Source organism: Oncorhynchus masou, chromosome 18 (genome assembly GCF_036934945.1).
Source record: "Oncorhynchus masou masou isolate Uvic2021 chromosome 18, UVic_Omas_1.1, whole genome shotgun sequence".
Lineage (NCBI taxonomy): Eukaryota > Metazoa > Chordata > Actinopteri > Salmoniformes > Salmonidae > Oncorhynchus > Oncorhynchus masou.
In genome coordinates, this window is record NC_088229.1 from 22,602,165 (window position 1) to 22,618,961 (window position 16,797).

Genomic DNA, 16,797 nt, shown 5'->3' on the forward strand with positions numbered 1-16,797 from the left:
GAAGGAGAGAGAGTTAGGAGAGAGGGAGAGAGTTACAAGGAGAGAGAGTTAGAAGGAGAGAGTGAGAGAGAGTTAGGAGAGTTAGGAGAGAGAGATAGTTAGAAGAGAGAGAGAAGGAGAGAGAGAGTCAGAAGGAGATAGTTAGGAGAGAGAGAGTTAGGGGAGAGAGAGTTAGAAGGAGAGGGAGAGAGTTGAGAGAGAGAGAGTTAGGAGAGAGAGAGTTAGAAGGAAAGAGAGAGTTTGAAGGAGAGAGAGAGAGTTAGGAGAGAGAGTTAGAAGGAAAGAGAGAGCGTTAGAAGGAGAGAGAGTAAGGAGAGAGAGTTAGGAGAGAGTGAGAGAGAGTTAGAAGGAGAGAGAGTGAGGAGAGAGAGAGTTAGAAAGAGAGAGAAAATTAGGAGAGAGAGTTAGAAGGATAGAGAGTTAGGTGAGAGAGATTTAGAAGGAGAGAGAGTTAGGAGAGATAGAGAGTTACAAGGAGAGAGAGTTAGGAGAGAGAGAGTTAGAAGGAGAGTGAGAGAGAGTTAGGAGAGAGAGAGGTAGGAGAGAGAGATAGTTAGAAGAGAGAGAGAGAGTTAGAAGGAGAGAGTTGGGAGACAGAGAGAGTGTTAGAAGGAGAGAGAGTAAGGAGAGAGAGTTAGGAGAGAGAGTTAGAAAGAGAGAGAGAGAGTTAGGAGAGAGAGAGAGGGAGTTAGAAGGGAGAGAGAGAGAGTTAGGAGAGAGATAGAAGGATACAGAGAGTTAGGAGAGAGAGATTTAGAAGGAGAGAGAGTTAGGAGAGATAAAGTTACAAGGAGAGAGATAGTTATACGGAGAAGGAGTTAGGAGAGAGAGAGATAGGAGAGAGTGAGAGAGAGTTAGGAGTGTTAGGAGAGAGAGAGGTAGGAGAGAGAGATAGTTAGAAGAGAGAGAGAGTTAGGAGAGCGTTAGAAGGAGAGAGAGAGAGTAAGAAGGAGAGAGAATTAGAATGAGAGAGAGAGTTAGGAGAGAGAATGAGTTAGAAGGAGAGAGAGAGAGTTAGGAGAGAGAGGGATAGAAGGAAAGAGAGAGCGTTAGAAGGAGAGAGAGTTAGGAGAGAGAGTTAGAAGGAGAGAGAGTTAGAAGGAGAGAGAGTTAGGAGAGAGAGAGTTAGAAGGAGAGGGAGTTAGAAGGAAAGAGAGCGAGTTAGAAGGAGAGAGAGTTAGGAGAGAGAGAGTTACAAGGAGAGAGAGAGAGAGTTAGGAGAGAGTGAGAGAGAGTTAGAAGGAGAGAGTTAGGAGAGAGAGAGTTAGAAGGAGAGAGTGAGGAGAGAGAGAATTAGAAGGAGAGAAGAAGGAGAGAGAGAGTGAGGAGAGAGAGAGAGAGGAAAGAGAGAGAAGGAGAGATAGTTAGGAGAAAGTGAGAAAGAGAGAGAGAAATAGAACGACAGAGAAACAGAGAGACAGTCATCAACAGTAATTAAGATTGAACATTTTAATATACATGGTGTATGAAAATGAATTATACTTATATTGACCACTTACAAGTGCACATTACAGAATACTACAGTAATATTATTTCTAAATGTTGTTGTGTTTGTCTTTCTGACCTGCTGCTGCCTTGTTCAGCGTAAGGTCTGTTGTACATAGAGGCACCCATCCTTGGGAGATCTCTCTTCTCCAGCTCAGCACTGTGCCATGCTGCATTCTCTCTGGTTGTCTCCAGCATGGGCCCCTCTTCACCTCCTGGCACCCGATAACCCACTGACTGGAGGAGCTCCAAAAGCTACCGGAGGGAGGGAAGGAGGGAGTACAGAAGGGAGGGAGAGAGAGAGGGAGGGAGGGAGTACAGAAGGGAGGGAGAGAGTACAGAAGGGAGGGAGAGAGCGAGGGAGGGAGGGAGTACAGAAGGGAGGGAGAGAGCGAGGGAGGGAGTACAGAAGGGAGGGAGAGAGTACAGAAGGGAGGGAGAGAGTACAAAAGGGAGGGAGAGAGCGAGGGAGGGAGTACAGAAGGGAGGGAGTACAGAAGGGAGGGAGAGAGCGAGGAAGGGAGGGTGTACAGAAGGGAGGGAGAGAGTACAGAAGGGAGGAAGAGAGCGAGGGAGGGAGGGAGTACACAAGGGAGGGAGAGAGCGAGGAAGGGAGGGAGTACAGAAGGGAGGGAGTACAGAAGGGAGGGAGAGAGTACAGAAGGGAGGGAGTACAGAAGGGAGGGAGAGAGCGAGGAAGGGAGGGAGTACAGAAGGGAGGGAGTACAGAAGGGAGGGAGAGAGTACAGAAGGGAGGGAGTACAGAAGGGAGGGAGAGAGCGAGGGAGGGAGGGAGTACAGAAGGGAGGGAGTACAGAAGGGAGGGAGAGAGTACAAAAGGGAGGGAGGGAGTACAGAAGGGAGGGAGAGAGCGAGGAAGGGATGGTGTACAGAAGGGAGGGAGAAAGTACAGAAGGGAGGAAGAGAGCGAGGGAGGGAGGGAGTACACAAGGGAGGGAGAGAGTGAGGAAGGGAGGGAGTACAGAAGGGAGGGAGTACAGAAGGGAGGGAGAGAGTACAGAAGGGAGGGAGTACAGAAGGGAGGGAGAGAGCGAGGGAGGGAGGGAGGGAGTACAGAAGGGAGGGAGGGAGTACAGAAGGGAGGGAGTACAGAAGGGAGGGAGGGAATACAGAAGGGAGGAAGGGAGTACAGAAGGGAGGGAGGGAGGGAGTACAGAAGGGAGGGAGAGAGTACAGAAGGGAGGGAGTACAGAAGGGAGGTAGAGAGCGAGGGAGGGAGGGAGTACAGAAGGGAGGGAGGGAGTACAGAAGGGAGGGAGTACAGAAGGGAGGGAGGGAGTACAGAAGGGAGGAAGGGAGTACAGAAGGGAGAGCGGGAGTACAGAAGGGAGGGAGGGAGGGAGTACAGAAGGGAGGGAGAGAGTACAGAAGGGAGGGAGGGAGTACAGAAGGGAGGGAGGGAGAACAGAAGGGAGGGAGTACAGAAGGGAGGGAGGGAGTACAGAAGGGAGGGAGAGAGCGAGGAAGGGAGGGAGTACAGAAGGGAGGGAGAGAGCGAGGAAGGGAGGGAGGGAGTACAGAAGGGAGGGAGTACAGAATGGAGGGAGCGAGCGAGGAAGGGAGGGAGTACAGAAGGGAGGGACAAAGCGAGGGAGGGAGTACAGAAGGGAGGGAGAGAGCGAGTAAGGGAGGGAGAGAGCGAGGAATGGAGAGAGTACAGAAGCGAGGGAGAGAGCAAGGAAGGGAGGGAGAGAGCGAGGGAGGGAGGGAGTACACAGGGGAGGGAGAGAGCGAGGAAGGGAGAGAGTACAGAAGGGAGGGAGGGAGTACAGAAGGGAGGGAGTACAGAAGGGAGGGAAGGAGTACAGAAGGGAGGGAGGGAGTACAGAAGGGAGAGCGGGAGTACAGAAGGGAGGGATGGAGTACAGAAGGGAGGGAGAGAGTACAGAAGGGAGGGAGGGAGTACAGAAAGGATGGAGAAAGCGAGGGAGGGAGGGCGTACAGAAGTGAGGGAGAAAGCGAGGGAGGGAGGGAGTACATAAGGGAGAGAGTACAGAAGGGACGGAGCGAGCGAAGAAGGGAGGGAGTACAGAAGGGAGGGAGTACAGAAGGGAGGGAGAAAGCGAGGGAGGGAGGGCGTACAGAAGTGAGGGAGAAAGCGAGGGAGGGAGGGAGTACAGAAGGGAGAGAGTACAGAAGGGACGGAGCGAGCGAAGAAGGGAGGGAGTACAGAAGGGAGGGAGTACAGAAGGGAGGGAGTACAGAAGGGAGGGAGAAAGCGAGGAAGGGAGGGAGTACAGAAGGGAGGGAGATAGCGAGGAAGGGACGGAGTACAGAAGGGAGGGAGATAGCGAGGAAGGGAGGGAGTACAGAAGGGAGGGAGAGAGCGAGGAAGGGAGGGAGTACAGAAGGGAGGGAGAGAGCGAGGAAGGGAGGGAGGGAGTACAGAAGGGATGGAGTACAGAAGGGACAGAGAGAGCGAGGAAGGGAGGGAGTACAGAAGGGAGGGAGAACAGAAGGGAGGGAGAGAGCGAGGAAGGGAGGGAGTACAGAAGGGAGAGAGTACAGAAGGGGGGAGAACAGAAGGGAGGGAGTGAGCGAGCGAGCGAGGGAGGGAGTACAGAAGGGAGGGAGAAAGCGAGGAAGGGAGGGAGTACAGAAGGGAGGGAGTACAGAAGGGAAGGAGAAAGCGAGGAAGGGAGGGAGTACAGAAGGGAGGGAGAAAGCGAGGAAGGGAGGGAGTACAGAAGGGACGGAGCGAGCGAGGAAGGGTGGGAGGGAGTACAGAAGGGAGGGAGTACAGAAGGGAGGGAGTACAGAAGGGAGAGAGAGAGCGAGGGAGCGGATGCAAAAGGAAACATTAAATGACAGCGTGGGTCAGAAGTTCCTTGCCTAGGAAACATGTTTACACAAGCTAGCTTCAGACGAGAATCTATTAAATTAAGCAGTTTATATAGATTAACCACCGTTGTCCCATGACTTGAGCCAGTAAGTTTATGGTTAATGTAATCCGTGTTCATAAACAAGACTTGAGTCAGGATAAACTCAGTCTCACCTCAATCAGAGTGTCTGAATCGGTCTGCAATGACTTGCAATCACATGTCCAGAGAGACAGCAACAAAAGTGTCAGTATTCCCACCTTCATCATCTCTCCTATGACACACAGAGGAGCATCTCAAATCCTTAGTCCTCACTACAACGTATAGGTTAAAAGGTATTCCCTATAGGCCTTCTTGCCTACCTAAAATCTGGGAATTAAGTACAATCAAATACATCCAGTAGATATAAGAACCCAACAAAGTCCTACCTTCTGAGTCACCTGTGTGTTGGTGATTATGTTGCAGTACGGCGTTCCACTGAAGTTGAGTGAAGCCTTGGTACACCAACATTTGTTTTATAGTCTCCCCCTGAGCCTGCCCTGACCAATCCCTGATGCTTCTGGGTCTCCTCCACACTAAACCACTGTCCTGCATCATAACCGTTTGATTATATTGATTATTTGTACTGCACTGTTGAGGGAGCTTGCAAGTAAGCATTTCGCTACGTTGTTTATAACTGCTGTAAACTGTGTGCATGAAGAATACATTTTGATTTGATAACCCCCAGGCAAGTGATCTCTCAGGCCCTCACTGCTCTGCTGACGTGACACTGGACCTGCCGCTTCCCCCAGTAATCTACAACAGACAAAAATAAGAAACACACACACACAGGAAGGAGATTCCACGAAGGTAGAGCCTTTTGATATTTTAAGTAGAAATTTTGCACCAATATTGAATTTTAAAAGCCTGTTATCGTCAATGAAGTGCCCTTTAATAAAGACACATGGAGAATTGAATAAATCAGAATTCAGCAGTTTTAAATGTCCCTCCGTGCACCCTCATTGTAAATGTCCCTCCGTGCACCCTCATTGTAAATGTCCCTCCGTGCACCCTCATTGTAAATGTCCCTCCGTGCACCCTCATTGTAAAGCCCAAGATATTTAGTTTCTTTGACAAAGTTATTTCTGAATGATATTATTTATTTATTTTTTAAGGTTAAAAAAAGACCTGTCCCTTATTTTAAGGTCACCCCTATTACATGAACTGAACTCTCGTTTTAATATGGTGAAACTATTCCTTTACATTTTCTTTTTCAAAATTAACATCTAATAGTCAAATCATAGTGTAGATGCAGGCAAGCTGTTTCTACTCTTTTTGAAAATGTTCTGGTGTTTTGTGGTGGAAAACTCAGTTTTAGCAATGTATTTTTTGTGAAGCTTGTGTTCAATTGCCCCTCCTTGTTGCACACAACAAGTATCCATTTCCCCTGTCACAAGATGAAATCGTCAACCCTGTTATGGTCAACCCTGTTATGGTCAACCCTGTTACGGTCAACCCTGTTTACGGTCAACCCTGTTACGGTCAACTATTACTGGCTCTTAATAGTCACTCACTATAGTATATATATTTTTATTTCGATGGGAAAACATGTTTTTTATTAAGTTGAACATGTGCTCTTTACAACAGAATGTTACAATTTGTGGAAATTACATTTCACCCCCAAGTTACACATCTCAAAAGGCTCAAAAGAGTTGGTGGAACGACCCAGCAGCTGCCAACTGCTTATTCTCCTTCTCCATCCCAGACTGAAGAACTGCAGTCATCAGTAGTGACATTGATAATAATAATAATTTGGTGGGCGCTTATATTTGTCCTATTTCACACATGTACTAGTGTGTATTAATACTCATGTGTGTATTGGAAATATGTTCTTTGTGTATCCTAACTCACTGCGACACATTGACTGTGACTATGATATGACTGTACTACACCAGTGGCTCAGAATTTAGAACTACATTAAGTTGGACCTCTGGATCAGTTAGTCCACTCAGCTTTGATCCAATGACTAGCTTTACTGCCTGGGCGGGACAGTATCTGAGGTAACTGTGTCTGTGAGGATGCTTTGTCAACAGCGATGCCCTTTGAGTTAGAATACCGCAGGCGTTTTTATTGCCAAATTCAACTTTACTGAATAGGATAATGCCCTTAATGGGTGTAAAGTGAGTATCAGAGAGCCGGAATTGCATTAATAATGATATTACCCATTACATGTGAATTGATTGCCCCCCATCTATCTTCAGAGCTTGTGCTGTTATGTGACCTAAACTGGGACATGCTTAACACCCCGGATATCCTACAGTCTAAGCTTGATGCCCTCAATCTCACACAAATGATCAATGAACCTACCAGGTATAACCCCAAATTCATAAACAAGGGCACCCTCATAGATATCATCCTAACCAACCTGTCCTCTAAATATACCTCTGTTGTCTTCAACCAGGATCTCAGTGATCACTGCCTCATTGCCTGCATCCGTAATGGGTCAGCGGTCAAACGACCACCCCTCATCCCTGTCAAACGCTCCCTAAAACACTTCAGCGAGCAGACCTTTCTAATCGACCTGGCCCAGGTATCCTGGAAGGATATTGACCTCTTTCCATCAGTAGAGGATGCCTGGTTATTCTTTAAAAGTGCCTTCCTTGCCATTCTAAATAAGCAGGCCCCATTCAAAAAATGTAGAACCAGGAACAGACATAGCCCATAGTTCACTCCAGCCGTTGAACAGCACAAAAAACATCCTGTGGCGTACTGCATTAGCATCAAATAGCCCTTGCGATATGCAACTTCTCAGGAAAATTAGGAACCAATATACACAGGCAGTTAGGAAAGCAAAGGCTAGCTTTTTGGAACAGAAATGTGCAAGCTGTAGCACAAACTCCAAAACGTTATGGGACACCATAAAGTCCATGGAGAATAAGAGCACCTCCTCCCAGCTGCCCACTGCACTTAGGCTAGGAAACACTGTCACCACCGATAAATCCGCAATAATTGAACATTTCAATAAGCATTTTTCTACGGCTGGCCATGCTTTCCACCTGGCTACCCCTACCCCAGTCAACAGCCCTGCGCCCTCCACAGCAACTTGTCTAAGCCTCCCCCATTTCTCCTTCACCCAAATCCAGATAGCTGATGTTCTGAAAGAACTGCAAAATCTGGACCCCTACAAATCAGCCGGGCGAGACAATCTGGACCCTGTCTTTCTAAAATTATCCACCAAAATTGTTCGACCTCTCTTTCGTATCATCTGAGATCCCCAAAGCTTAGAAAGCTGCTGTGGTCATCCCCCTCTTCAAAGGGGGAGACACTCTAGACAAAAACTGCTATAGACCTATATCTATCCTACCCTGCCTTTCTAAGGTCTTCGAAAGCCAAGTTAACAAACAGATCACCGACCATTTTGAATCCCACCGTACCTTCTCCGTATGCAATCTGGTTTCCGAGCTGGTTATGGGTGTACCTCAGCCACGCTCAAGGTCCTAAACGATATCACAACCACCATCGATAAGAGACACTACTGTGCAGCTGTATTCATCGACCTGGCCAAGGCTTTCGACTCTGTCAATCACCACATTCGTATTGGCAGACTCAACAGCCTTGGTTTCTCAAATGACTCCCTCGCCTGGTTCACCAACAACTTTTCAGACAGAGTTCAATGTGTCAAATCGGAGGGCCTGTTGTCCAGACCTCTGGCAGTCTCTATGGGGGCGCCACAGGGTTCAATCCTCGGGCCGACTCTTTTCTCTGTATACATCAATGATGTCGCTCTTGCTGCTAGTGATTCTCTGATCCACCTCTAAGCAGACGACACCATTCTGTATACTTCTGGCCTGTTACATTCTGACCTTAGTTCCTTTGTTTTGTCTTTTGTTTTAGTCTGGTCAGGGCGTGAGTTGGGTGGGTTGTCTATGTTAGTTTGTCGATCTTCTATTTCTGTGTTTGGCCTGGTATGGTTCTCAATCAGAGGCAGCTGTCAATCGTTGTTCCTGATTGAGAACCATATTTAGGTAGCCTGTTTTCCATTGTGTTTTGTGGGTGGTTGTTTCCTGTTTAGTGTTTTTGTTTCTCCTTTCAGGACTGTTTGTTTGTCGTGTTGGTTGTTTTGCCTAGTGTTGTATATTTCATTAAATAATATGAACACTTACCACGCTGCACCTTGGTCCTCCTCTCCTTCCCCAGACGACAAGTGTTACATGGCCCTTCTTTGGCCACTGTGTTAACTAACCTGCAGATGAGCTTCAATGCCATACAACTCTCCTCCCGTGGCCTCCAACTGCTATTAAATGCAAGTAAAACTAAATGCATGCTCTTCAACCGATCGCTGCACACATGTGTCCGCCCGTTCAGCATCACTACTCTGGATGGACAACTACAAATACCTAGATGTCTGGCTAGACTGTAAACTCTCCTTCCAGACTCACATTAAGCATGTCCAATCCAAAAGTAAATCTAAAATTGGCTTCCTATTTCGCAACAAAGCATCCATCACTCATGCTGCCAAACATACCCTCGTAAAACTGACTATCCTACCAATCCATGACTTTGGCGATGTCAACTACAAAATAGCCTCCAACACTCTACTCAACAAATTGGATGCAGTCTATCACAGTGCCATCCGTTTTGTCACCAAAGCCCCATATACTACCCACCACTGCGACCTGTATACTCTCGTTGGCTGGCCCTCGCTTTATATTCGTTGCAAACCCACTGGCTCCAGGTCATCTATAAGTATTTGCTAGGTAAAGCGCTGCCTTACCTCAGTTCACTGGTCACCTTAGCAGCACCCACCCGTAGCACGCGCTCCTGCAGGTATATTTCACTGGTCACCCCCAAAGCCAATTCCTCATTCGGCCGCCTTTCCTTCCAGTTCTCTGCTGCCAATGACTGGAACGAACTGCAAAAATCACTGAAGCTGGAGACTCATATCTCCCTCACTAGCTTTAAGCACCAGCTGCCAGAGCAGCTCACAGTTCACTGCACCTGTACATAGCTCATCTGTAAATAGCCCATCCAACTACCTCATCCCCATTCTGTTATATTTTTATTTAATTTGCTCCTTTGAACCCCAGTATCTCTGCTTGCACACTCATCTTCTGCAACTCTATCACTCCAGTGTTTAATTGCTATATTGCAATTATTTTGCCACTATGGCCTATTTTATTGCCTTTACCTCCCTTGTCCTACTGCATTTGCACACATTGTATATATACTTTTCTACTGTATTATTGACTGTATGTTTGGATATTCCATGTGTAACTCTGTGTTGTTGTTTGTGTCGCACTGCTTTAATTTGGCCAGTTGTAAGTGGGAACTTGTTCTCCACTAGTCTACCTGGTTAAATAAATACAGAAGTAAAAAACTTACAACAGTGCATGTACAATTTGAACAATTTGAACTTATAGCACTAAACCTATACAGTGTTAACATTGGCTGTGGGTTATTACAACAAAATGTGGCTAAAGTCCAGGCATTGATGCACTGGATGATACAGTAGAAGAACAAGGAGGCAAAATCACACTTTGTTAGAGTTTTCTTCATTTTTTATTGTTTTTAATTATTTTACAGCAGAAAGAATATAAAGCATTCAGAAAACATCTTCCATATTTTAAGGGCATTTCAAAACGTTTTGCATGGCTTCAGCAGATTTTTTTTTAAACATATCCATCGAGTCAGTGACGCTTGTACATGCACAATTACAAAAATAAAACTTACAAACAAGAAACAGGGGGAAGAAAAAGGAGAGAAAGCAAAACACAATAGGGGAAATGAAAATAAGGAGTGGGTGAAATAATATGGGGAAGGAAAGAAAGAGAGGGTCACATAACAGGGAAAGACCGAGAGGAAGACAGTTATAGAGGAGAGGAAAATAGCTCTAACACTAGTTCACATGCAAAGTGTCAAGGACCCACGACTTTGTATTAAAGCAGGGCCAGTTTTTTCTTCTTGGTTTGGAATTGATGAAAACGTGCAGTTCGGTAAAGGGTGCCATACAATTGCTGTCCATAAACTACTGAATGCTTGTCTTGCAATACTGGCATTTGCATAAGAGTTTGTCGACTACATGTGTCCAATCATTTTTATCTTCACTAGGTCTATAGGTCTCCACAAAATAATGCTTATTGCTCTGTGTCCACAAGTGGAAAAGGTTGTGAGATGGTTTCTGCTCTGTTGTCTTGATGTGCCTACCTTTCAGTAGTTTGAGTGCATTGACAAAGGAAGAGGAGGAAATACCGTCCAGTCCCTCAGGTCAATTAGCAGAGTGTAATGAAGGTATTAAAATCCATATGAAGTGCCTGTTATAGCTAACCTGTCATACCATCCAGAAGATGGCCATACTTGAAGGGCTTTTTTTGAAACCGTCCCTATAAGTTCTGGTCATCTTCAACTACCCCAACGTACATCTCAGGGAGACCTCATCTTCAACTACCCCAACGTACATCTCAGGAAGACCTCATCTTCAACTACCCCAACGTACGTCTCAGGGAGACCTCATCTTCAACTACCCCAACGTACGTCTCAGGAAGACCTCATCTTCAACTACCCCAACGTACGTCTCAGGAAGACCTCATCTTCAACTACCCCAACGTACGTCTCAGGAAGACCTCATCTTCAACTACCCCAACGTACGTCTCAGGAAGACCTCATCTTCAACGTACGTCTCAGGAAGACCTCATCTTCAACGTACGTCTCAGGAAGACCTCATCTTCAACTACCCCAACGTACGTCTCAGGAAGACCTCATCTTCAACGTACGTCTCAGGAAGACCTCATCTTCAACGTACGTCTCAGGAAGACCTCATCTTCAACTACCCCAACGTACGTCTCAGGAAGACCTCATCTTCAACTACCCCAACGTACGTCTCAGGAAGACCTCATCTTCAACTACCCCAACGTACGTCTCAGGAAGACATCGTCTTCAACTACACCAACGTACGTCTCAGGAAGACCTCATCTTCAACTACCCCAACGTACGTCTCAGGAAGACATCGTCTTCAACTACACCAACGTACGTCTCAGAAAGACCTCATCTTCAACTACACCAACGTACGTCTCAGGAAGACCTCATCTTCAACTACCCCAACGTACATCTCAGGAAGACCTCATCTTCAACTACCCCAACGTACGTCTCAGGAAGACCTCATCTTCAACTACCCCAACGTACATCTCAGGAAGACCTCATCTTCAACTACCCCAACGTACGTCTCAGGAAGACCTCATCTTCAACTACACCAACGTACGTCTCAGGAAGACCTCATCTTCAACGTACGTCTCAGGAAGACATCGTCTTCAACTACACCAACGTACGTCTCAGGAAGACCTCATCTTCAACTACACCAACGTACGTCTCAGGAAGACCTCATCTTCAACTACCCCAACGTACGTCTCAGGAAGACCTCATCTTCAACTACCCCAACGTACGTCTCAGGAAGACCTCATCTTCAACTACCCCAACGTACGTCTCAGGAAGACCTCATCTTCAACTACACCAACGTACGTCTCAGGAAGACCTCATCTTCAACGTCGTCTCAGGAAGACATCGTCTTCAACTACACCAACGTACGTCTCAGGAAGACCTCGTCTTCAGGACGTCTCAAGGAGACCTCATCTTCAACTACCCCAACGTACGTCTCAGGAAGACCTCGTCTTCAACTACCCCAACGTACGTCTCAGGAAGACCTCATCTTCAACTACCCCAACGTACGTCTCAAGGAGACCTCATCTTCAACTACCCCAACGTACGTCTCAGGAAGACCTCATCTTCAACTTACGTCTCAGGAAGACCTCATCTTCAACTACCCCAACGTACGTCTCAGGAAGACCTCATCTTCAACTACCCCAACGTACGTCTCAGGAAGACCTCATCTTCAACTACACCAACGTACGTCTCAAGAAGACCTCATCTTCAACTACCCCAACGTACATCTCAGGAAGACCTCATCTTCAACTACCCCAACGTACGTCTCAGGAAGACCTCATCTTCAACTACCCCAACATACGTCTCAGGAAGACCTCATCTTCAACTACCCCAACGTACGTCTCAGGAAGACCTCATCTTCAACTACCCCAACGTACGTCTCAGGGAGACCTCATCTTCAACTACCCCAACATACGTCTCAGGAAGACCTCATCTTCAACTACCCCAACGTACGTCTCAGGAAGACCTCATCTTCAACTACCCCAACGTACGTCTCAGGAAGACATCGTCTTCAACTACACCAACGTACGTCTCAGGAAGACCTCATCTTCAACTACCCCAACGTACGTCTCAGGAAGACCTCATCTTCAATGTACGTCTCAGGAAGACCTCATCTTCAACTACCCCAACGTACGTCTCAGGAAGACCTCATTCAGATGTTACATCATGTCATCATCCATATCTTAACTGAGATGAAATGTTGTATAACTGAGAATAGCTTCATCAATTAGCAGAGTGTAATGAAGGTATTAAAATCCATATGAAGTGCCTGTTATAGCTAACCTGTCATACCATCCAGAAGATGGCCATACTTGAAGGGCTTTTTTTGAAACCGTCCCTATAAGTTCTGGTCATCTTCAACTACCCCAACGTACATCTCAGGGAGACCTCATCTTCAACTACCCCAACGTACATCTCAGGAAGACCTCATCTTCAACTACCCCAACGTACGTCTCAGGGAGACCTCATCTTCAACTACCCCAAACGTCTCAGGAAGACCTCATCTTCAACTACCCCAACGTACGTCTCAGGAAGACCTCATCTTCAACTACCCCAACGTACGTCTCAGGAAGACCTCATCTTCAACTACCCCAACGTACGTCTCAGGAAGACCTCATCTTCAACGTACGTCTCAGGAAGACCTCATCTTCAACGTACGTCTCAGGAAGACCTCATCTTCAACTACCCCAACGTACGTCTCAGGAAGACCTCATCTTCAACGTACGTCTCAGGAAGACCTCATCTTCAACGTACGTCTCAGGAAGACCTCATCTTCAACTACCCCAACGTACGTCTCAGGAAGACCTCATCTTCAACTACCCCAACGTACGTCTCAGGAAGACCTCATCTTCAACTACCCCAACGTACGTCTCAGGAAGACATCGTCTTCAACTACACCAACGTACGTCTCAGGAAGACCTCATCTTCAACTACCCCAACGTACGTCTCAGGAAGACATCGTCTTCAACTACACCAACGCACGTCTCAGAAAGACCTCATCTTCAACTACACCAACGTACGTCTCAGGAAGACCTCATCTTCAACTACCCCAACGTACATCTCAGGAAGACCTCATCTTCAACTACCCCAACGTACGTCTCAGGAAGACCTCATCTTCAACTACCCCAACGTACATCTCAGGAAGACCTCATCTTCAACTACCCCAACGTACGTCTCAGGAAGACCTCATCTTCAACTACACCAACGTACGTCTCAGGAAGACCTCATCTTCAACGTACGTCTCAGGAAGACATCGTCTTCAACTACACCAACGTACGTCTCAGGAAGACCTCATCTTCAACTACACCAACGTACGTCTCAGGAAGACCTCATCTTCAACTACCCCAACGTACGTCTCAGGAAGACCTCATCTTCAACTACCCCAACGTACGTCTCAGGAAGACCTCATCTTCAACTACCCCAACGTACGTCTCAGGAAGACCTCATCTTCAACTACACCAACGTACGTCTCAGGAAGACCTCATCTTCAACGTACGTCTCAGGAAGACATCGTCTTCAACTACACCAACGTACGTCTCAGGAAGACCTCGTCTTCAACTACCCCAACGTACGTCTCAAGGAGACCTCATCTTCAACTACCCCAACGTACGTCTCAGGAAGACCTCGTCTTCAACTACCCCAACGTACGTCTCAGGAAGACCTCATCTTCAACTACCCCAACGTACGTCTCAAGGAGACCTCATCTTCAACTACCCCAACGTACGTCTCAGGAAGACCTCATCTTCAACTACACCAACGTACGTCTCAGGAAGACCTCATCTTCAACTACCCCAACGTACGTCTCAGGAAGACCTCATCTTCAACTACCCCAACGTACGTCTCAGGAAGACCTCATCTTCAACTACACCAACGTACGTCTCAAGAAGACCTCATCTTCAACTACCCCAACGTACATCTCAGGAAGACCTCATCTTCAACTACCCCAACGTACGTCTCAGGAAGACCTCATCTTCAACTACCCCAACATACGTCTCAGGAAGACCTCATCTTCAACTACCCCAACGTACGTCTCAGGAAGACCTCATCTTCAACTACCCCAACGTACGTCTCAGGGAGACCTCATCTTCAACTACCCCAACATACGTCTCAGGAAGACCTCATCTTCAACTACCCCAACGTACGTCTCAGGAAGACCTCATCTTCAACTACCCCAACGTACGTCTCAGGAAGACCTCATCTTCAACTACCCCAACGTACGTCTCAGGAAGACCTCATCTTCAATGTACGTCTCAGGAAGACCTCATCTTCAACTACCCCAACGTACGTCTCAGGAAGACCTCATTCAGATGTTACATCATGTCATCATCCATATCTTAACTGAGATGAAATGTTGTATAACTGAGAATAGCTTCATAGACTATTTGAAGGTGTGTGTGATGTTATGACATAACCATAGATTCACACAGCAAGTCCTTGTTTTAATGAGAACCATCAAACCATCAAAGGTTAAAGTGTTACAAGACTCATAAGCATAGTCTATAAAAGAAAGGTAAGCATTTACGTAAGACTTTAAGCCCTCGTGTCCCATAATGCCTACAAATGAATATGTCAGAGCTGTAGCCAAGACAGAAACAATTGACCATACAGTCAATTGTGATGAGCTTGTCCTAATTATAATTATCTATACTACAATTACTTGTATACCCTAGTTCTGTTATCGTGCCATTACGTCTCTCCTCAGCTCACCTTACTTACTTGAGAGGAAATGGATACCAATAATGCATCCAGGGTCAGTAGTAATTTGCCTGTTTTATCCAGAAAGATCTGTATCCTATTTCAATAGTGTGTCCTCTCTCTACACTGAATCACCATCAATGTCCTGCTCCACTTCCTCCTCCCCATTTTGGCACCCTGAGTAAAATACAGAAGGGAGGTGAGCGGTTCTCTAGGACTAGGAGCAGGCTAGGAAAATAACACATGATGAGCTCTCTCTGCTGAACTGTGTACAAGTGAGACTGACTATGCCCTGACATATCTGGATGTGTGCAGTGCAATGTACTGTCGCCTGCGTGTGTGTGTGTGTCTGTGTGTTGTTGCCTCGTAAAATACTTGCGGTACACTGTTGGTTTGGGAGCACACTATTTTTAGATCCAAATTAATAAAAATGAATAAATGAATTTAAAAAAAACTTGCTTCTAGAAAAACTTGCCCTCATGCTACCCCAAGAAACATGGTCAGTAAATACTGCAGATTGATCATAGTTTGTATTTTTAGGATTCTTCTCTGCCTTCCAATCAACTGCCCTCCATCTTTCAGAGTTCTGTGACACGTCATACAAACGTTCTTCGCTTTACAGAACAGTAAGTCTTTTACAAGTCTATCTGACTACCGATTTTAGAAAAATAAGCATGCTTTGGGTGCAGTTCCGTCACCCAGTTAACTATTTTACCCATGCAAGCATAATAAAACCTTCCCATATTGCCACAGCAGTGCATTAGCTGGCATTCTTACCACTATCTGAATGATGAATGCAAGGCAATAAAACCACAAAAGTTATGGAATGGAATTCTCATGGTTTCAACAGGCAGTTCCAATGGAAAATAATAAGGCTTAGAATGTTGACAAGACGGAACGCATTGTGTGGGGATACTGAGTTGATTAAGGGAAGACCGGACTGAATTTAGTGATGGTTTTTGGATTGATATATGGTATGATACTTGATATACAGTAGTCCTAAAGAATGATGGTGATCTTTTTCTCTCCAAAGCCATGTTTTTCTCCTTAGGTACTGTACATCGCATGCGTCCTGACATTGGCTTTGTGCGATCAATCAGGATATGATTAGGCACTTTCTACATAAACACTCTGAAAATAGGTTTACATATCAAGTCTCTGTGAAATAAACACAACCATACAGAGAAATAAACCCATCAGTATATAATAATTAAAAACAGAACAGATAACAGGGTCTGAGACGAAATTCAGCAAGTTAAACAACAAAACATAATTGTCCAATGGCATTCACACCTTGTTTGAATAATGAACGTCATCACTTGAATGCCACCTGGTTGTTTTGATATGAATATAATATATTTCAGCAGAACTGCAAAAACCAGCAGACTATTGTATAGTATATATCATGGACTCACAGATCAAATCAACTGGTATCAATGTCTCACATTTCATTTCATAATCTTTCAGACATGGTCCTCTGGTGCATCTTGTAACATTTACAGGTTTATAGATCCCTCACTTTTGCTCATTGACTTGGCTGTGCTGATCCATAATTGGTCATATGTTTCACTATAATCTATACATC